Genomic DNA, 23,775 nt, shown 5'->3' on the forward strand with positions numbered 1-23,775 from the left:
GTCCAAAGTCAAGCTCCGATTCCGCACACGAGCTCGACTCCATGCGACTGTACCCAGTTGATAATCCATACTGTGAGCCTGGCTCATCAGATTCCGCAAAGATGCGGGACACAACGGAAAAAGCTTCGGACTCGCACCCTATTGGGATACAAAGTTTTCCCACCCACCTCCAGATTGAATACTCTCCAGGAAACTCAAGGCCACCCGACATATGGGATCTAATGTACGTCAAACAATAGCCCGGAGAAACAGTCCAACAATTCTGGACTAGATTCCTCCTCGTTAAAAACAAAATAGCAGGCTGTGGCAGCCAGGAAATTCTAGTGACCTTCCGTCATAACTACCAAGATGAAGGAATCCTGAACGCCCTCGCCCGCTACCACATTCATAACTTCGTCGAGCTATCAGATCTAGTGCATAAGTATTGCGCTATGGAAAGCGCCTGGCAGGCTCAGCAAGTGCAAACGGAGTCAATCCATGTCGGAGAACCTAGAAAAAGTTGGGAAACACATGCCCCGCGCCAGCTAGCCGAACACAAGCCGATCGACAAAAACAAGAAACCACTTGCAGGATCCAAAACTGTCCTCAATGAACTATTGGACAATCCATGCCCATACATTATGTCCTACTGAATACAAACCCAACTCACAGTCTTTGAGCTCGCTGGGTGATTAGGCAAGTTGCGAAAAGCGGAGAAACTATTGTCGGAGGCTCACCCTCAAGCACACATTTAACAACGCCCCTGGATGACAACACTGAGATCCTAATGATCTATGAGGCGTTTTCCTTAAAAATCAGGGGAAGACAGCCCTTTGAGAGCTCAATCAAATCCACCAGGTGGCAGCAACAAATTCATGGACAGACACACCCATCACTTTCGGCGAGGATGACCCAAGGTCCCGCCCTGTCCGAGCACCTACCGCCCTTGTCCTCGACCCCATAGTGGATGGATGCAGACTCCACAAGGTACTAATGAATGGTGGCAGTGCATTAAACCTCATCTATGAGGACACCCTGAACAAAATGCAATTCAAGAGATCTCGTGTCGAGTAGAGACACACCAACTTTCAAGGTATTTATCCCCGGAAAAGAGGTTGCTGCACTAGACGAGTTACTCTCGATGTGGTATTCCACACTCCAGAGAACTACCGGTCCAAAGAATTAACCTTCCACATTGTGCCCTTTCATAGCGGTTATCACACCTTACTAGGGTGAGAAGCATTCACAAGATTCCAAGCTATATGACATTACGGGTACATGAAGCTCAAGATACCAGGGCCTAATGGCGTGATCACACCAATAAGTGATCCGAATAGAGCTCTTCGGGCTAAGAGCAAAACAAAATCGCTGGCCCTTGAAGCATTATCCGAGGCTCTCGCAGTCGAAGAATTAACCACACTCCGCTCAATGGTGGATAGGGACGATGTAACCCTCAGTAAGCGGTCCAAATCCACATCTTTCAAGCCAGCAGATGAAATTGTCAAATTTTAGGTGCATCCAACAGACCCTAACAAGACAGTGTGCATTGGAGCTCAGCTGGACCCTGTGGTTGATGAGGCATTGCACGCGTTTTTGTGTGAAAATTGGGACATATTGGCCTAGCACTCTTCAGATCTACCGGGAAATCAACAAAGACTAGCTGAGCACAACCTGGACATAATTAAAGGATCTAAGCCAGTCAAACAGGTGCTACCCCGATTCTCTGAACCCGAGCATCAAGCTTGGGTGAGGAACTAGCAAAATCCCTCGAAGCCGGATTCATCCCAGAAATCAAACACCCCAGGTATTTGGCTAATATCGGCATGGTTCCCAAGAAACACAAATCCTGGCGGTTGTGCATTGATTTCAAGGACCTAAACAAAGCATACCCCAAGGATCCCTTTCGTTTACCCCGCATACACCAGATCATCGACGCCATCACCGGATATGACTCACTGTGCTTCCTCGATGCCTACTCCGGATACCATCAAATCAAAATGCGGGAATCCGAACAGTCCACAACTGCCTTGATCACCCCTACACGTCATTATGGTTTAATACAATGCCCTTCAGATTAAAAAATGCAGGTGCTACATGCCAGGGCAGGATTCAGACATGCCTGGAAAAGCAAACTGGCAAAACGGTCGAGGCATCATGGACGACGTGGTCATTAAGACCAAACAGGTCAGTCAGCTGGTGGGCGACCTACACCAAACCTTCTACTGTGTGCTCGCTTATGATATACAGCTCAATCCGGACAAATGTGTCTTCGGAGTTCCCGCAGGAACTCAGATTTATTGTATACCATATACGAATAGAGGCTAATCTGTCTAAATATGAGCCCTATCCTAGTTAGCGGTCGCCATGGAGCTGAAGCATGTCCAAAAACTGGCCAGCGGTGTGGCGGCCTTAAGCTGCTTTATTTCCCACCTTGGGGAAAAGGACCTATCGCTCTACAGGCTCCTTAAACGGACCAAAAACATTGAGTGGACCGACAAAGCCATGGCTCATTGGAAGAAACTAAAACATTGTTAGCTGGCAAACACATCTTAGTAGCACCTGGCACAGGTGAACAAATGTTGTTATACATCTCGGCCACAAATCAGGTGGTCAGTGCGGTTCTCGTCGTCGAACGAGAGGCAGAGGGTCACAAGTTTCAGGTGCAAAAGACGGTCTACTACGTATCAGAGGTACTCACGCCATGCAAAACTAGGTATCCGCATTACCAAAAGATCACCTATGTACTTTTCATGGCATCCCGAAAGCTCCGCCACTACTTTCAACATTGTTCGGTCATGGTGGCATCAGAAGTACAACTGAATGACATAATTAACAACAAGGATGCCACAGGCCGCATAGCTAAATGGGCAATTGAGCTCCTCTCTTTGAAAAGCATATACCAACCGCGCTGTGCTATTAAATCTCAAGTGTTGGCAGACTTTATCACCGAATGGACAGAAGCCGAGCTCCCAAGGGAATATAGTACATACTCGCATTGGACAATGTACTTCAATGGCTCCAAAATGCTTGCCAGACTGGGGGCTGGGGTGATTCTCACATCCCCCACCGGCAACAATATCTAATACGTACTACAGATCATGTACACCGATTCCAACAATGCGGCCGAATACGAGGCTCTGTTGCATGGACTTCATATGGCAGTGTCAATGGGTGTAGAACGGCTCGAGGCGCGAGCAGACTCTAATCTTGCCATCTCTCAAGTCAATGGCGAATTTGACCCAAAAGACCCAAAAATGACAGCATATCAAAATGTCATCCTCAAAATATCCGTCCGGTTTGAAGGGTCAGAATTCCATCATGTATCCAGAGACGGCAATCAAGTTGCTGACGTCCTCGTCTGCATGGGCACCAAGCCGACCCTGTCCCTAAGAACACCTTTTTGGAATGGCTCTTTAAGCCATTCATGGTGTGGAAGGATGAGGGCAAGGACGCTGAGGCCAATCGTCCAAACAAGATCATCCCTCATGTCATTGAACTAGATGAAGAAATTATTGGAGGCTTGGCACTCGAAGAAAAGTCTTTGGCTCACGAAGTCACGGTAGTAACTGTGCCATGGACCGAGCCCTTCCTTGCCTATCTTCTCTGTCAAGAGCTACTCGATGACCAGACCGAGGCAAAACGCATAATTCGGCGGTCTAAGGCCTATAAGGTCCATGAAGGTGAACTATACAATAAAAGCACTATCGGGGTCCTCCAAAGATGTATATCCGAAGAGGAGGGGAGGCATCTCTTGTCCGAGATACACGTCGTTATGGGTGGTCACCACGCAGCAGGTCGGTCCTTGGTCAGCAAGGCCTTTCGAGCCAGGTTCTTTTGGCCAACCACTCACGCAGACGCTCACACGGTCATCCAACATTGTGTTGGATGTCAGCTCTTTGCAAATCAAAGTCACATGCCCACCATGGCTCTTCAGATGATGCTGATAACCTGGCCTTTTGTGGTCTAGGGGCTGGACATGGTCAGACCACTTAAAGGGGGGACCAGGAAAAAGAAGTATCTACTGGTCATGGTCCACAAATTCACTAAATGGATTGAGGCAAAACCAGTAACGTCAGCTAAGTCCAGACCGGTCATCGAATTTATATCTGGTGTGGTCTACTTTATGGTGTCCCCGGTAGCATAATAACAGACGGTGGATCCAACTTCACAGCCCAGGAGGTAAAGGACTGGTGCGCCAACTTGGGCATTAAGCTTGACTACGCCTCCGTATATCACCCACAGTCCAACGAACAGGTCAAATGGGCCAATTGGATAATCCTGAGTGGCATTAAGCCCCAAATAGTCTACTCCTTGAAACAATCAGATTGCCAGTTGGTGGAGGAGCTCGACTCCATATTATGGGGCATGCACACCACTCCTAATTTCTCCACGGGATGCACACCGTTTTTCATGGTGTACGGGGCAGAAATAGCCCTCCCCAGCGACCTTATCCATGACACAGCTAGAGTGAGCTTGTACAAAGAAAAGGAGGCTGAGCTAGAACAGCAAGATGACCTGGACGCCTTGGAAGAGGAGCGCGACATAGCTCAGGCCCGCTCTACCTTATACCAATAGCAGGCCAGGTGCTACCAGAGTAGGGAACTTCAGGCGAAAGCATATAATGTGGGCAAACTCCTTTTATGCCTTCACAGAAGTAGAAGAATAAGCTATCAACCAAATGGGAGGGCCCCTTCATAAATGATCAAGTGCTAGCAAGAGGAGCATATCGTCTCTGCAACTCAATGAACAATCACCTTGAACCAAACCCATGGAATGTAGCTCAGCTTTGGCGCTTCTACGGCTAGACTGGTGTCATCACCCTCCCTAGTCTTTCCTACTTTTTTTACACAGTCATTTCTTTCTATTTTTGGTTAGCGTTTCCGAGGTTGTGTTTGGCTGAGCCGGGCCACGTAAAGTTTTTCTTAGCACACATCTTCAAATGTACCACCGGGTCATACCTGGGGGCTTCTTTTACGAAGCCGATAAATATATCTTCAGTGCATTCATTTGTCTCGGTAATGTTTGCACCCTTCCAGTATCGTTTTAAGCCATCATATGCATCAATTTCACTTAAGATTTGGCCAAGCCTCGTTGCCTTGCTCCTATGCTTACCCCTATGTTCTCGATCGTTCGGCTAGGTTAAGCCGAAAGCTAGCATTCTTAAGAACATAATTGGTCGGACTCGAGGAAGTGAAAATAATTGGTGGTCATCACCAACGATTAGGAGATCTTCCCGCAGCTGATTCATCTCTGAAAGGGCACACTCTAGGACAGCAGAGGAGGCAGAAGAACCTGGGAGTAATGGCATAGAAGGAGGAAGAGGCGTCGTCACCATGGCCTGAGAGGCAGGAGGCTCCTAAGCCTTTTGGACCTCAGCACCCGAGCCGGACACCGGCACCTCCTGAGCTAGCGGCGCTTCGGGGGCTGACTCCTCCCGAGGATGCTCCACCTGGCCTCGCGAAGATGGTCGCGCTGGAGAAGCACGAGCATCGTCCCCACCTTTGGTCATGGAGAGGGGCGTGGTCGCAGGAGGTAACTCGGACTCAAGCAGCACCACCTTGCTCTACCTCCTCTTCACCACAGGCGTCGGCCTGGTTACACGACAAGAAAAAGGAGTCGGAAACAGGCACCGACAGCAAAGAGAAGGGCGAACGTCGAAAGCCAGCATTATAAGCAAGAACAAGATGAAGCTCAAACACTTACTGGTCTATAGCAGCGTAGTCCACCCTCCTCTTGGTGAGCTTGAAGCCGGAGAGCTTCGCAACCCAAGGCGCGGGCGCGCCAGCTCCGGAAGCAGAAGCAGGAGCGGCGGTTGGGCAGGAAGCGGCTCCAGGCGGCGTCGGAATAGAAGCAGCGTCCCTGGGGATCAACACCGAATGATCCCTCGTCGGGACAACGGGCGGCTCCCCCCTCTCTAGGCAGTCGCCGGCCTCATCGTCATCAGGAAAGGTGTGGGGGATGTCAACTTTACTTAAGGGGGAGGTCTCCCCCGTCCCTTCAGGGGTCACCTCTGAATTTTCCTCCTCCTCTTCTTCCTCCCCGCGGGACTCACCATAAGACAGCTCCACTAGCGTCGGCGCCGCAGGGGACCCGGTGAGCACCGGCGGCACCAGTCCACGCCCTTCAAAGGTCGGCTTGGAGGCCATGATCAGTTCCCCTTCCTTGTGGCGGAACAGGGGAGTAAAGACATTCGGCGGATACCCCTGATCGTCCCCAACCAGGAGGCAGAGAGCTGCGGTCAGCTCCTCATCAGACAAGGCCTCCGAGCTCAAGCGAACCTTGTCCTCTTTATCCCCAATTTCCCACAAGGGGCGCGTGTGGGCCTGAAGCGGGGCCACACATAGCACCAGGAATTCCCTCAGGAGCATGGCCCTTGTAATCTTCGCCGCCTTCGTGTTGCCAGGGTTCAGGTCGGACTTCATTTGCTCAAGCACCAACATCGCCAGCTCGTCGGTGAGCTTCGCGCAGGACCACCCCTTGTCGGATTGGGGCTCTCCGTCGGCAGTGTCATGCGTGGGTGGATGCATTTAGCATCCATCATGGCCCACTTGCTCCGGGAGACGTCGGCTTTCTTCCCCGTCTTCGAGATCAAGTTGGCCTTGCCGGCCGCGATGAAATCGACACACCCGGAGCGTGACCCTCCTTGGCGCGGAGGAAGAAGAAGTGGCACAGAAGGGCCACAGACGGCATCACGCCATGGTATGCCCCGCAGTAGTAGGCGAAGATCGACAAGAGCAGGATAGAGTTGGGATGAAGATGCAGCACTTGCAGTCCGAAGAGATCAAGGAAATCGTAAAAGAAGTCAGAGAAGGGGGGAACCAGCCCGGCGGCGATGCTGCTCGTGAAGAAGGGGTAGAAGGTGCTTCCCTCACGCTTAGGCATGTCGGAGCCGGCCCGTAGTCCAGTCTTCCCCTTCTCATTGATTTTCCCCACCATCAGCAAGCGCGTGGCGGCGAGGTTCTTCTCCAAAACATTGGGCGCGTCGAGAGCTGGCTCGTACCAAGCCGGCGACGAGGCGGGCTTGACCCTCGAGGCGCCATTGGTCGCTGATGTGGGAAGGATGTAGATCTGGAGATTTTGGAGGTAGGGGCAAGGAAGGGGATCTGAGCAAGGTGAAAGGAAGCAGTGAAGGCAAGCGCTGTCTACGCCAACCTTTTTGATAGTTGGGCAGTTGCCGAGGCAGCATGGGGAAGCGGAGACGCCCACATCCAATCAACCACCATGCGTCAACCAAGGCCGCAGGCTAGTGGTGCCTGCGGCGCTCCGCACTTGGCCTTTGGCTTCGCCTCGAAACCAAGCCCGAGCGCGCCTTGGGCCCGGGGCTACTGTCGGTGTTCTGGGAACGGGGGTCCCGAGACTTGCTTGCCTACGGCCCACGGCATGGCTTTGCGAGTGGGCCCGTATGACCCATCTTCACCAGCAAAGACTCAAGACCCTCGTGAGGGGCCAAGCCTCGCGAGGCGGACGACACAATACATCCTCAGGAGAGGCCTCACCAGGCTGGCTCGCGAGGGGCGGAGAGTTCAAGGCCAGGCAAACCTCGCGAGGTTCCAGTGACGTGAGCCATGACGACAAAGGCCAGGCAGGCGCCAGCGCGCACAGTGTCGTTGTTTGCTCTTCGGTGCTAAGGAAGCAGGCGTAGGTGCGGAGTACCGAGGCGTCAAGAAAAGGTTTCCATATCAGTGCAACAAGACTAAGACCAGAAGGACGGCAAGACAGAGGTCACTGTGGAGCCCAAGACGACGTCACCACCAGAACCTTTGACACGCGAAGACTGCTTTTGTCAGGATAAGCTTTACTAGTTGTCCCCTTTCAAATTGGTCGTTGTTGACCCCCTTCCCGCTCAATATTTGGGGAGAGGACCAGGGCCTCTATAACTAGGACTAGCCACCATCGTAGCTAGGACGGAGGATAGACAGACCAGTCTGGCTAAGAGAGACCAGGACACCACGAGTTCACCAAGCACAAGAACATCTCTCCTCAGGAGGCTGTTCTTCCCCTTGTACTAATCATCCTCAGCCCAAGAGGCAATCCACCACACCACACTAGAGTAGGGTATTACACCACAACGGTGTCCCGAACCAGTATAATTCTTGTGTCCTTTGTGCTGTGAGTTTGTCGAGTTAGTTCGTAAGATCTTAGCCAAGCTAGGACGTGGATCGGTAGGGGGAAGATCTTCGTGCGCACCCTAGTGTTCGAGCCTTGAGGGTTTTGCCGGAACCCGTGATTCGACAGTGACGAGTGGAACCAGTCAGGTGCCAGGCAGGCGCTAGCACAGAGTGTCCTCGTTTCCTCTTTGGTGCTAAAGGGGCAAGCACAGGCGAGGAGTCCCGAGGCATCAGGCAAAGGTTTCCATATCGGTGCAACAAGACCAAGACCAGCAGGACGGCAAGACGGAGGTCATCATGGAGCCCAAGATGGCGTCACCACCAGAGCCTTTGGCAGGGGAATACCACTTTTGTCAGGATAGCTTGAACTAGTTGTCTCCCTTCAAATTTGGCCGTTGTGGAATCCCTTCTCGCTCAATATTTGGGAAGAGGACCGGGACCTCTATAAATAGGACTAGCCACCACTAAGGGAGGCAAGCTGATTGAGACCTAGATCACTCCGAACCACAAACGTTCGTCAAGCATAAGAACACCTCTCCTCAGGATGTTGTTCTTCACTTGTACTGTTCATCCTCGGCCCAAGAGGCAATCCACCACACCACAGTGGAGTAGGGTATTATACCATAAAGGTGGCCCAAACTAGTATAAATCTTGTGTCTCGTGTTCTTTGGGTTCATCGAGCTAGGCCGTAGATCATAGAGTGCACGAGCTAGAGAGGGGGAGAGATCTTCGTGCGCACCCTAGTGTTCGAACCTCAAGGGTTTTGCCAGAACCTGAAATCTGACATTTGGCGCGCCGGGTAGGGGTGCGCCGAAGCTTTCCTCTTCATCGATCCACACTTGACCGCTTCGCCAAGTTCATGGCCGACGCTCGCCGTGCCCGCCCTGAGCGCTGGGCCGCTCTCGCCACCTGTGTCGCTTAGACCGCCCCTAGAACGGACCTCCCCGCCGTTCTCTGTCACCCGCCGCCAATGCAGCCACCGGCCCGGCGGCAAACGAGCAGCAAGCCTCCTCACCACAACCCTCTGTGTGGCGAGATGGTCGCACTGCCACCATGTCACTGACTCTGGCCGTCTCATCGTCTCACGCTCGCCATGCCCCCACGGACGCGCAGGCCACACTGCTCATGGCACGCGAGCTCCTACGTTACCGCCCGGTCGACGACCTCTACGAGGACTGGTTGGACCGCATCGCCGAGCTCGTCAGCGCCTCGGGGGGCTCTCCAGCGCCATCCCTCTCACTGCCTCACCCGCCCCCGGCTGCGGGCGATGTGGCTCGCGGAGTGCCTCCACCCCCTCAGCACCAAGATGGTGCCCTCGCACTAAGGCGCGTGGCCCAGGCAGCGCCTCAGCCTCCCCCGCATCAAGACGGCGTCCTCGCTCCAAGATACGCGGCCTAGCGGCGTGATCTCCAGCGCCATGTGCCAGTTGCCGTAGCGGCACAGGGACACCAAGGTCAAGCTCCACCTCCACGACGCCCCTCGGTGGCCACGGTGGGCTGCCGTGCCTTCACCCCTGAGCTACGTAGCGTCGTGTGGCCGGGCAAGTTCAAGCCGGATCTGCCTCCTTGCTACGACAGCACCCCCGACCCTGCGGAGTTTTTATAGCTCTACGAGCTGAGCATCGAGGCAGCCAACAGCGATGAAAAAGTCATGGCGAACTAGTGTCCCATGGCTCTCAAGGACGGCGCCCGCTCATGGCTCCTGAACCTGCCCCCAGGCTCGATTTCCTCCTGGGATGAGATGCGCAGCCGCTTCATCGCCAACTTCCAGGGCATGCACGACCGCTCCCCGGTCGTGGGTGACTTGCGCTGCATCAAGCAACAACCAGGAGAAAACCTGCTGAAATACATCTAGCGCTTCAACAGCGCGCGTATCAAGATCCCCAAGGTGATGGACGAGGCCATCATTTCGGTGTTTTCCGACAGCGTCCATGACGTCAAGATGAAGGAGGAGCTCGCCATCTATGAGGATCTGTGCACGACCTTGGAGTTGTTCAACATAGCAACCAAGTGTGCAAGGGCTGAGGAGGGGTGTCTCTCCCTCCTCGAGCTTCCAGTTGCGGATCTAGAGGAGAAGAAGGCCAAGGTCAAGGACGTGAAGCGCAAAGGGGTGGTCGTACTCGCAGCAGAACCAGACACCAAGCGCGGCCGAGATCTTCCCGAGTTGTCCAATGGCAGCTGTACGTTCTGCGCCTTCCACAACATGCGCATGCAAAACACCAACGACTATCAAGAGCTCAGGGCCATTCGAGATGGACACTTCGGTCGACACCACGAGCACAACGACCAGGGTATGGCCGAGGAGGTGGACAAGGAGGAGGACGTTGGGACGACCGTGGGCCTTGCCAAGAGTGGAGCGACCAGCCTCGCGAGGATCGTTGGCGGGACCAGCCTCGCAAGGGCGCCTAGAGGGACCAACCTCGTGAGGATCTCCCTCAGGGAAACCCTGGTCTCTCTCCGCTACCACTGCCAAGAAGGAACGACGACCATAAATAGGACAAAGGGGCTGGGGGCTTCCAGGAGCCACATGCCATCGCTTGCATCTTGGGTGGCGCTCAGGCCCCAACCTCCCAGCGCATCTTCAAGCAGTTCTCTCGAGAAGTGAGCGCAGCCCTCCCCAAGCTCGAGGCTACGCGCCCGCTCAGGTGGTCCAAGTACGCCATCACCTTTAGCTCGGCGGACCAGCTCAAATGTGCGGCAACCGCCGGCGTCCTCCCGATGCTCTGCTCACCTGTCAGCAGCAATGTCCAAGTCACCAAGACCCTCATCGACGGCGGCATAGGACTCAGTGTCCTGTCTGTCGAAACGTTCGACAGCCTTCAAGTGCTATACGATCAGCTCCAGCCCACCAAGCCTTTCTCAGGAGTGACAGACGACTCCACCCCCCCCCCGATAGGGCAAGTTCGCCTCCCTGTCACCTTCGGCCAATGCGACAACTACCACACCAAGCTCATAGACTTTGATGTCACCCACATCTGCCTGCCATACAACGCCATCCTCGGGTACCCAGCGCTGGCCAAATTCATGGTAGTCACCCACCATGGCTACAACATCCTCAAGATGCCGGGAAGCGGTGGAATCATCACGGTCCCCTGTGAAGAAAGAGACGCGGTGTGCTCCCTCGAGCATGCCTTCCAAGCTGCATCGATCAAAGACCCTAATAGCACGGGTGCATAGTACCGTCCCGAGGCCAACCCCAAGAAGAAGAAGCAGCTACTCCGCGCTGGGACTCAGGGGAGAGGCACCTCCGGCGACACCACTTCAGGATCCACGCCAGCACCTGGGGCGCCTCCTTCCCTCGCATAGGGAGGCACGCCCGGTGCCCTCCTCGGGCAGGGCTCGGGGGCTCTCTTCTTGAAGGAGGACACCGGGTGAAGAGCGCCCAGCACTCAGGAGTCCATCACCAAGGCATCTCAGGAGCTTCAGGAAGCAAGAGCAATACGCGGCCACCGCCGCCCACTTGGCGTCGTTCCCCACCCAGGCGAGGGTGGTGAGCTGCGCATCTGCATCGACATCCCAGGGCTCAACATGAAGGAAATATGCCCTAGAGGCAAAAATAAAGTCATTATTTATTTCCTCGTATCATGATAAATGTTTATTATTCATGCTAGAACTGTATTAACCGGAAACATAATACATGTGTGAATACATAAACAAACATAGTGTCACTAGTATGCCTCTACTTGACTAGCTCGTTGATCAAAGATGGTTGAGTTTCCTAACCATAGACATGAGTTGTCATTTGATTAATGGGATCACATCATTAGGAGAATGATGTGATTGACTTGACCTATTCCGTTAGCTTAGCACTTGATCGTTTAGTTTACTGCTATTGCTTTCTTCATGACTTATACATGTTCCTATAACTATGAGATTATGCAAGTCCCGAATACCGGAGGAACACTTTGTGTGCTACCAAATGTCACAACATAACTGGGTGATTATAAAGGTGCTCTACAGGTGTCTCCAATGGTGTTCGTGGAGTTGTCATAGATCAAGAATAGGATTTGCCACTTCGATTGTCGGAGAGGTATCTCTGGGCCTTCTCGGTAATGCACATCACTATAGACCTTGCAAGCAATGTGAATAATGAGTTAGTCGCGAGATGATGCATTATGGAACGAGTAAAGAGACTTGCCGCTAACGAGATTGAGCTAGGTATTGAGATACCGACGATCGAATCTCGAGCAAGTAATATACCGATGACAAAGGGAACAACATATGTTGTTATGGGATTTGACCGATAAAGATCTTCATAGAATATGTAGGAACCAATATGAGCATCCAGGTTCCGCTATTGGTTATTGACAGGAGACATGTCTCGGTCATGTCTACATAGTTCTCGAACCCGTAGGGTCCGCACGCTTAAAGTTCTACGACAATCGGTATTATGAGTTTATATGTTTTGATGTACCAAAGGTATTTCGGAGTCCCGGATATGATCATAGACATGACAAGGAGTCTCGAAATGGTCCAGACATAAAGATTGATATATTGGAAGCCTACATTTGGACATCGGAAGAGTTCCGGGTGAAATCGGGATTTTACCGGAGTGCCGGAGGGGTTACCGGAACCCGCTGGGTTTAATGGGCCTTATTGGGCCGTAGTGGAGAGACAGGGGCCGGCCAGGGAAAGCCACACGCCCCCTCCCCCTCCCCCTCTGGTCCGAATTAGACTTCGAAGGGGGGGGGCGGTGCCCCCCTTTCCTTCTCCTTCTCCTTCTCCTTCTCCCCCTTCCTTTCCCCCTCCTAGTAGGAGTACGAAAGAAGGGAGTCCTACTCCTACTAGGAGGAGGACTCCTCCTGGCGTGCCCTACAGGGCCAGCTGGCCTCCCCCCTTGCTGCTTCATATACAGGGGCAGAGGGCACCCTAGAACACACAAGTTGATCATTGATCTCTCCCAGCCGTGTGAAGTGCCCACCTCGGTCATATTGTAGCGGTGCTTAGGCGAAGCCCTACGTCGGTAGTTTCATCAACATCGTCACCACGCCGTCGTGCTGACGAAACTATCCCTTGAGCTCTACTGGATCGTGAGTTCGCGGGACATCACCAGGCTAAATGTGTGCTGAACGCGGAGGTGCCGTACATTCGATACTGAGGATCGGTCGATCGTGAAGACGTACAACTACATCAACCACATTGTCATAATTCTTCCGCTTAACGGTCTACGAGAGTACATGGACAGCACTCTCCCCTCTCGTTGCTATGTATCACCATGATCTTGCGTGTGCGTAGGAATTTTTTTGAAATTACTACGTTCCCCAACAGTGGCATCAGAGCCAGGTTAATGCGTAGATGTTATATGCATGAGTAGAACACAAGTGAGTTGTGGGCGATACAAGTCATACTACTTACCAGCATGTCATACATTGGTTTGGCAGTATTGTTGGATGAAGCGGGCCGGGCCGACATTACGCGTACGCTTACGCAAGACTGGTTCTACCGACGTGCTTAGCACACAGGTGGCTGGCGGGTGTCAGTTTCTCCAACTTTAGTTGAACCGAGTGTGACTACGCCCGGTCCTTGAGAAGGTTAAAACAACACTAACTTGACGAACTATAGTTGTCGTTTTGATACGTAGGTAAGAACGGTTCTTGCTCAGCCCGTAGCAGCCACGTAAAACTTGCAACAACAAAGTAGAGGATGTCTAACTTGTTTTTGCAGGGCATGTTGTGATGTGATATGGTCAAGACATGATGCTATATTTATTGTATGAGATGATCATGTTTTGTTACAGAGTTATCGGCAACTGGCAGGAGCCATATGGTTATCGTTTATTGTATGCAATGCAATCACCCTGTAATTGCTTTACTTTATCACTAAGCGGTAGCGATAGTCGTAGAAGCACTAGTTGGCGAGATGACAACGATGCTACGATGGAGATCAAGGTACCACGCCGGTGACGATGGTGATCATGACGGTGCTTTGGAGATGGAGATCAAAGGCACAAGATGATGATGGCCATATCATATCACTTATATTGATTGCATGTGATGTTTATCCTTTATGCATCTTATTCTGCTTTGTTTGACGGTAGCATTGTAAGATGATCTCTCACTAAATTTCAAGGTAAAAGTGTTCTCGCTGAGTATGCACCGTTGCCAAAGTTTGTTGTGCCAAGACACCACGTGATGATCGGGTGTGATAAGCTCAACGTTCATCTACAACGGGTGTAAGACAGTTTTGCACACGCAGAATACTCGGGTTAAACTTGACGAGCCTAGCATATGCAGATATGGCCTCGGAACACTGAGACTGAAAGGTCGAGCGTGAATCATATAGTAGATATGATCAGCATAGTGATGTTCACCATTGAAAACTACTCCATCTCACGAGATGATAGGTTATGGTTTAGTTGATATGGATCACGTGATCACTTAGATGATTAAAGGGATGTCTATCTAAGTGGGAGTTCTTAAGTAATATGATTAATTGAACTTAAATTTATCATGAACTTAGTACCTGATAGTATTTTGCTTGTCTATGTTGTTGTAGATAGATGGCCCGTGTTGTTGTTCCGTTGAATTTTAATGCGTTCCTTGAGAAAGAAAAGTTGAAAGATGATGGTAGCAATTACATAGACTAGGTCCGTAACATGAGGATTATCCTCATTGCTGCACAGAAGAGTTACGTCCTGGAAGCACCGCTAGGTGTACCACCTGCGCCGGCAACTGCAGACATTGTGAATGCCTGGCAGTCGCGCGTTGATGACTACTCAATAGTTCAGTGTGCCATGCTTTACGGTGTAGAACCGGGACTTTAATGACGTTTTGAACATCATGGAGCATATGAGATGTTCCAGGAGTTGAAGTTAATATTTCAAGCAAATGCCCAGATTGAGAGTATGAAGTCTCCAATAAGTTCTACAGCTGCAAGATGGAGGAGAATAGTTCTGTCAGTGAACATATACTCAGAATGTCTGGGTACTGCAATCACTTGATTCAACTAGGAGTTAATCTTCCGGATGATAGTGTCATTGACAGAATTATTCAATCACTGTCACCAAGCTACAAGAGCTTCGTGATGAACTATAATATGCAAGGGATGGATAAGACAATTCCCTTGCTCTTCGCAATGCTAAAGGCTGTGGAGGTAGAAATCAAGAAGGAGCATCAAGAGTTGATGGTCAACAAGACCACCAGTTTCAAGAAAAAGGGTAAAGAGAAGAAGAAGGGGAACTTCAAAAAGAATGGCAAACAAGTTGCTGCTCAAGAGAAGAAACCCGAGTCTGGACCTAAGCTTGACACTGAGTGCTTCTACTGCAAATAGACTGGTCACTGGAAGCGGCACTACCCCAAGTATTTGGCGGATAAGAAGGATGGCAAGGTGAACAAATGTATATGTGATATACATGTTATTGATGTGTACCTTACTAGAGCTCGTAGTAGCACCTGGGTATTTGATACTAGTTTTGTTGCTAATATTTGCAACTCGAAACAGGAACTACAGATTGAGCAAAAATTGGTTAAGGACGAGGTGACGATGCGCATGGGAAACGGTTCCAAAATTGATGTGATTGCCGTCAGCATGCTACCTCTACATCTACCTTCGGGATTAATTTTAGACCTAAATAATTGTTATTTGGTGCCAGCGTTAAGCATGAACATTATTTCTCGATCTTGTTTGATGTGAGACAGTTATTCATTTAAATCCGAGAATAATGGTTGTTCTATTTATATGAGTAATATCTTTTATGGTCATGCACCCTTGAAGAGTGGTCTATTTGTGATGAATCTCGGTAGTAGTGATACACATATTCATATTGTTGAAGCCAAAAGATGCAGAGTTGATAATGATAGTGCAACTTATTTATGGCACAGCCATTTGGGTCATATTGGTGTAAAGCGCATGAAGAAACTCCATACTGATGGACTTCTAGAATCACTTGATTATGAATCACTTAGTACTTGCGAACCATGCCTCATGGGCAAGATGACTAAAACGCTGTTCTCCGGAAAAATGGAGCGAGCAACGGATTTGTTGGAAATCATACATACTGATGTATGTGGTCCGATGAATACTGAGGCTCGTGGCGGGTATCATTATTTTCTCACCTTCGGAGATGATTTGAGCAGATATGGGTATATCTACTTAACGAAACATAAGTCTAAAACATTTGAAAAGCTCAAAGAATTTCATAGTGAAGTGGAAAATCATCATAACAAGAAAATAAAGTTTCTACGATCTGATCATGGAGGAGAATATTTGAGTTACGAGTTTGGTCTACATTTGAAACAATGTGGAATAGCTTCGCAACTCACGCCACCCGGAACACCACAGCGTAATGGTGTGTCCGAACGTCGTAATCGTACTCTACTAGATATGGTGCGGTCTATGATGTCTCATACTGATTTACCGCTATCGGATTGGGGTTATGCTTTAGAGACAACTGCATTCACGTTAAATAGGGCACCATATAAATCCGTTGAGACGATGCCTTATAAATTGTGGTTTGGCAATAAACCAAGTTGTCGTTTCTTAAACTTTGGGGTTGTGATGCTTATGTGAAAAAGCTTCCACCTGATAAGCTCGAACCCAAATCGGAGAAATGTGTCTTCATAGGATACCCAAAGGAGACTGTTGGGTACACCTTCTATCACAGATCCGAAGGCAAGACATTCGTAGCTAAGAATGGATCCTTTCTAGAGAAGGAGGTTCTCTCAAAAGAAGTGAATGGGAGGAAAGTAGAACTTGATGAAGCAACTGTACCTGCTCCATTATTGGAAAGTAGTTCATCACAGAAACCGGTTTCTGTGACACCTACACCAATTAGTGAGGAAGTTAATGATGCTGATCATGAATCTTCAGATCAAGTTACTACCGAACCTCGTAGGTCAACCAGAGTAAGATCCGCACCAGAGTGGTATGGTAATCCTATTCGGGAGGTCATCTTACTTGACCAAGGTGAACCTACGAACTATGAAGAAGCGATGGTGAGCCCAGATTCCGCAAAATGGCTTGAGGCCATGAAATCTGAGATGGGATCCATGTATGAAAACAAAGTATGGACTTTGGTTGACTTGCCCGATGATCGGCAAGCCATAGAGAATAAATGGATCTTCAAGAAGAAGACTGATGCTGATGGTAACGTTAGTGTCTACAAAGCTCGACTTGTTGCGGAAGGTTTTCGACAAGTTCAAGGAGTTGACTGTGATGAGACTTTCTCACCCGTAGCGATGCTTAACTTTGTCCGAATCATGTTAGCAATTGCCACATTTTGGGATTATGAAATTTGGCAAATGGATGTCAAAACTGCATCCTGAATGGATTTCTGGAAGAAGAGTTATATATGATGCAACCAGAAGGTTTTGTCGATCCAAAGGGAGCTAACAAAGTGTGCAAGCTCCAGTGATCCATTTATGGACTGGTGCAAGCCTCTCGGAGTTTGAATAAATGTTTTGATAGTGTGATCAAAGCATATGGTTTTATACAGACTTTTGGAGAAGCCTGTATTTACAAGAAAGTGAGTGGGAGCTCTGTAGCATTTCTAATATTATATGTGGATGACATATTGCTGATTCGAAATGATATAGAATTTCTGGATAGCATAAAAGGATACTTGAATAAGAGTTTTTCAATGAAAGACCTCGGTGAAGCTGCTTATATATTGGGCATCAAGATCTATAGAGATAGATCAAGATGCTTAATTGGACTTTCACAAAGCACATACCTTGACAAAGTTTTGAAAAAGTTCAAAATGGATCAAGCAAAGAAAGGATTCTTGCCTGTGTTACAAGGTGTGAAGTTGAGTCAGACTCAATGCCCGACCACTGTAGAAGATAGAGAGAAAATGAAAAATGTTCCCTATGCTTCAGCCATAGGCTCTATCATGTATGCAATGCTGTGTACCAGACATGATGTGTGCCTTGCTATTAGTTTAGCAGGGAGGTACCAAAGTAATCTAGGAGTGGATCACTGGACAGCGGTCAGGAACATCCTGAAATACCTGAAAAGGACTAAGGATATGTTTCTCATTTATGGAGGTGACAAAGAGCTCATCGTAAGTGGCTACGTCGATGCAATCTTTGACACTGATTTGGACGACTCTAAATCGCAAACCGGACATGTGTTTACATTGAACAGTGGAGCTGTCAGTTGGTGCAGTTCTAAACAAAGCGTCGTGGCGGGATCTACGTGTGAAGTGGAGTACATAGCTGCTTCAGAAGCAGCGAATGAAGGAGTCTGGATGAAGGAGTTCATATCCGATCTAGGTGCCATACCTAGTGCATTAGGACCAATGAAAATCTTTTGTGACAATACTGGTGCAATTGCCTTGCCAAAGGAATCCAGATTTCACAGGAGAACCAAGCACATCAAGAGATGCTTCAATTCCATCCGGGATCAAGTCTAGGTGGGCGACATAGAGATTTGCAAGATACATAAGGATCTGAATGTTGCAGACCCGTTGACTAAGCCTCTTCCACGAGCAAAACATGATCAACACCAAGACTCCATGGGTGTTAGAATCATTACTGTGTAATCTAGATTATTGACACTAGTGCAAGTGGGAGACTGAAGGAAATATGCTCTAGAGGCAATAATAAAGTTATTATTTATTTCCTCATATCATGATAAATGTTTATTATTCATGCTAGAACTGTATTAACCAGAAACATAATACATGTGTGAATACATAAACAAACATAGTGTTACTAGTATGCCTCTACTTCTCGTTGATCAAAGATGGTTGAGTTTCCTAACCATAGACATGAGTTGTCATTTGATTAACGGGATCACATCATTAGGAGAATGACGTGATTGACTTGACCTATTCCATTAGCTTAGCACTTGATCGTTTAGTTTACTGCTATTGCTTTCTTCATGACTTATACATGTTCCTATGACTATGAGATTATGCAACTCCCGAATACCGGAGGAACACTTTGTGTGCTACCAAACGTCACAATGTAACTGGGTGATTATAAAGGTGCTCTACAGGTGTCTCCAATGGTGTTCGTGGAGTTGGCATAGATCAAGAATAGGATTTGTCACTCCGATTGTTAGAGAGGTATCTCTGGGCCCACTCGGTAATGCACATCACTACAAGCCTTGCAAGCAATGTGACTAGTGAGTTAGTTGCAGGATGATGCATTACGGAACGAGTAAAGAGACTTGCCGGTAACGAGATTGAGCTAGGTATTGAGATACCGATGATCGAATCTCGAGCAAGTAACATACTGATGACAAAGGGAACAACGTATGTTGTTATGCAATTTGACCGATAAAGATCTTTCTAGAATATGTAGGAACCAATATGAGCATCCAGGTTTCGCTATTGGTTATTGACCGGAGACATGTCTCGGTCATGTCTACATAGTTCTCAAACCCGTAGGGTCCACACGCTTAAAGTTCTATGACGATCGGTATTATGAGTTTATATGTTTTGATGTACCGAAGGTAGTTTGGAGTCCCGGATATGATCACGGACATGACGAGGAGTCTCTAAATGGTCGAGACATAGAGATCGATATATTGGAAGCCTACATTTGGACATCGGAAGAGTTCCGGGTGAAATCGGGATGATGTTTTGCTTGTCTGGATCAACATCGTCACCACGCCGTCACCACATTGTCACCATCGAAATGGTCGAGACATAAAGATTGATATATTGGAAGCCCTACGTCGGTAGGTTCATCAACATCGTCACCACGCCGTCATGCTGACAAAACTCTCCCTCGAGCTCTACTGGATCGTGAGTTCGGGGGACGTCACCGAGCTGAACGTGTGCTGAACGCAGAGGTGTCGTACGTTCGGTACTGAGGATCGGTCGATCGTGAAGATGTACGACTACATCAACCGCGTTGTCATAACGCTTCCGCTTAACGGTCTACGAGAGTACGTGGACAACACTCTCCCCTCTCGTTGCCCAACACAACAGGGCCGCATCTTAGGAGTGCTTCTGGCCTTCGCGTGCTGGCCGGTGTGAGGTCCCGTCTCATAGCTACGTTCGCATGACGTTCGGCCTGCTAAGCGTGGCTGCCGCCTTCCAGCGCAATCTACGGAGCATCCTAGTAGGTCAGGAGGCCAGGCATCACGTGGTCCTGGCGGAGATGGAGACAACCCTCTGGAGGCCACCTGAGCCTCCCGAGGCTCAGGGCCCCAGCAGCTCGTGAGAAGCAACTTCTTCGCCACGTGACTTCAGCTACCCCAACACTCCTTCGGCAACCAAACCAGGTGATATCTTTCCAAGTTCATTTAGCAGGGAGCGCCCCCTGGGCTGCATCATCCCCATGCCACGTGGGTCCGTCCCTGTGGCATGTACCCGCTTGCACCTTTAGTTCACTTTCATGGGAGCGCCCCTCGGGCTACATTTACCCCAGTACGCTTGGGTCCTACCCAGTGGCATGTATCGTTCTCGCATTTACCTAAGCTAGTTGCCTTTCATGCGTAATCTATCTATGGATATCACCTGCTTGATTGTCACCTACCATGGGAGCTGCGCGCCAATTGTCTTTCTTCAGGATCCTTCGCATTAGAAGGCCAGGCACGATGTCTGTGCTCGGGCCCGTCCCTGCAGCGTCAATAAATCCAACGGCTGAGCTCTGTCTGTCCGGCTGGCCCCGTTCACGTCACCTCCTAGGGTCGTTGCTGCTTGGCCTTCTCGTGCGATAGCCTCAGGGAATCCACTCGGCGCGGGTTGTCTAACCATCTCGCAGGAGTGCCACAGCCATCAAGAATCAAGACCAGGCGCAACCCGCCTTGAGGTAGGGCTTCATGAGGCCCAGTTGGCTCATGAGTGCCCAGGTACACCTCGTTTAGCCCTGTCATGCAAGCCACGTGACAGGGCGGGGATGTACACACCCCGGGGGCTCCACCCAGAGGGAGCCGCCTCCCACGTACCAGTGGAAGCACCATGCTCCGCTTGGCAGTCGACACTGCCGAGGAGCGGCTATGCCCGTGCAAGTGCGGAAGCGCCATGGTCCGTCTTGCTGATAAACAACTAAGGGCGGCCTCACGGCCGCATCAACCTCAGGGAGCCTCCGGGCTCGGTATATGGCCTCATCGCAATGCCTCCCCTCGGGAGAGCCGCGCGAGGGGGCTGTGCTCGGGTCACGCCCAAGCGTAGACCACCCTGCCAGGTCCCCCGGACCTGTTCGTCGTGCACCCTCCCAAGCGGAGCTAAGGTACGAAGGTCGTTTGAATGTTAAGGGGGACTCCTGAGCATCGCGACTTAGGAGCCTAACTGATCACGTAGCCCCTTACTCCTTGGTCCATCCTAGTGATCCGGTCGGCCCAATGGCGGTTGAGGTATGCACGGGGTCGGGCCTTGCCGAAGTAGAACACTAGACCTACTCCCGGATCTCATGTTTATAAGTTGTTTGCGCGTCAAGGGGGACAACTGAGCATCGTGACTTAGGAGCCTAACTGATCACGTAGCCCCTCACTCCTTGGTCCGTCCTGGCGATTCGGTCGGCCCAATGGCGGCTGAGGTATGCGCGGGGTCAGGCCCTGCCGACGTAGAACATAAAGCAAATAGAAAGGAAATCACATAATTTCAATGCAAAATATTACAGGACATATTGTTCCCCTAGAATCAAACGAGAGTTTAACGCCTCCACGAGGCATGGTGCATATTGCATAAGTTAAAACAGGAAAGGAGCCGCCAGCAGGCCGCCTCATCATCCCTGGACGCCGCCATTGCTTGCAAGAGATGCTTCTTCTCCAATGGCGTCGCCTTCACCCGCACCACCTGCTGGAGTTGCAGGATCGGTAGCGCCGCTGGTCGACGGCACGAGAGCGAAGGCGTGGAACCTCTTCAGCAGGACCTCCACCTGACCCTTCACAGCTGTAGCGGCGGCCTCGTAATGCTCGTCTTTCACAGGCACCAGCAGCTCGTCAAGGCCGGCGGAGGGATCGCGAAGGTAGAGGTGGCTGAAAACGCGCGTCAGCGCGGCTGAGGAGAGAACGCGGGCTTCTCCCTCCGCCATGGGGCCGATGCCGCTCGCGATGTCCTCAAGCGCATTAACCAGGAAAGGAACCAGCTGGTTGGGGCCCTCGTTACCGGTAACCAGCGGCTCTTCCAAGCCCTTCTCATAGAGCAACTTCAGCGCCATCCGAGCCTTCTCTTAAAGGAGCTGGAAGGCCGCACGGTCCTCAGTCGGGACTTTCGCCTTGGCGTCAAGCTCGACCTTCTCTGCCTTCAGCTTCTGCTCCAACTTCTCCAGCCAGCCGCGCTCTTCGACCTGCGTGTTCGCCAAGTGCTATAGTTCGCCGTCGCGTCCCTTGACAGAGTCCTCTCGGGCTTTCATCTTCTCCTCCTCCACCTTGCGGCCCCAGGCTTCCTCCGCGTGCTCCCTCTGCGTGGTCTCAAGCTCGGCCGCCAACGACCGGCAACGGTCCTGGGCGGCCTTGCAGTCCTTCAACGCCACCTCATGGGCGGCCATAGCCTGGTCGACGGCCTCCCTGTCCTTCTCGGAGTCAGTGGCAGCTTGGCTCAGTGTTGCCTGGATGGACCCATCGGAATGCAGCCAGTCGGAGACCAATTCCAGGTGTCCGGCCACCAGGCGACGGTCGGCGCCTTGAAGGTCTTCTCGCAGCACGGCCACCGCAGAAAGAGCCCGCTCCATAACGTCAGGAGAAGCGGAGGAACCTGGGGGGGTTCCTTTCTATGTTAGGAGAAGAGGAGGATGAGGCATCGACGTCACCATGGCCTGGGAGGTTGGAGGCTCCTGAGCCTCTGGGACTCTAGCACTTGAGCTGGATACCGGCACCTCTGAAACCGGTGGGGCCTCGGGGGTTGTTTTCTCCCGAGGATGCTCCACCCAACCTCGCGAGGATGATCGGGCTGGAGAAGCACAATCACCGTCTCCACCTTTACTCATGGAGAGGGGTGCGGCGGCAGGAGGCGATCGGGGCTCAAGCAATACCACCTCGCCCTCCCTTCTCCTCTTCGCCGCAGGCGTCGGCCTAGATGCACAACGAAGAAGCTAGCGTCAGAAGCAAGCATTAGAAGCAAGAACAAGGCGGGACGAGAACACTAACTAGTCCACCGCGATGTAGTCCCTCCGCTTCGGGAGCTTGAAGCCGGAGAGCTTCGTGACACGAGGCGCGGGCGCGCCAGCTCCGGGAGCAGAAGCAGGGGCAGCAGCTGGGCCGGAAGCAGCTCCTGGCGACGGTGAGGCAGGAGCGTCGTCCCGAGAAAGCAGCGCCGACCTGCTCTTCGTCGGAACCACAGGAGGCTCCCCCTTCTCCGGGAGGATATCATCCTCCCCATCGTCATCAGGCAAGAGGCGGAGGATGTTGGCCTTGCGCAAGGGGGAGGTCTCCCCCATCTCCTCGGGGGCTGCCTCTGGGTTGCACTCCTCATCCTTCTCCTCCTCTCCGTCCCTGCGGGAATCACCAGAAGATACGTCCACCGTCGCCGTCGCCACAGGAACCTCAGAAGGCGCTGGCGGTACTAGGCCGCGCCCGTCAAAGGTTGGCATGGCGGCCACGACCTGCGCCCCGTCCTTCCGGAGGAATAAGGGAGCGTGGGGATTTGGCGGGTAATCTTGGTCGCCTCCGACCAGGAGACGGAGGGCCACGACTAGCTCCTCAACGGAAAAGGCCTTCGGGCTTAAGTGGAGCTTGTCTTCTTCATCCACAAGCATCCACAGGGGACGCGTGCGCGCCTTGAGAGGAGCCACCAGCTGCGCCAGGAATTCCTTCAAGAGCAAAGCCCCCATCAGCTTCGCCGCCTTCGCGTTGCC

Source organism: Triticum urartu, chromosome 1A (assembly GCF_056163025.1).
Source record: "Triticum urartu cultivar PI428250 chromosome 1A, HENAU_Tu73, whole genome shotgun sequence".
In the NCBI taxonomy this organism is placed as follows: Eukaryota; Viridiplantae; Streptophyta; class Magnoliopsida; order Poales; family Poaceae; genus Triticum; species Triticum urartu.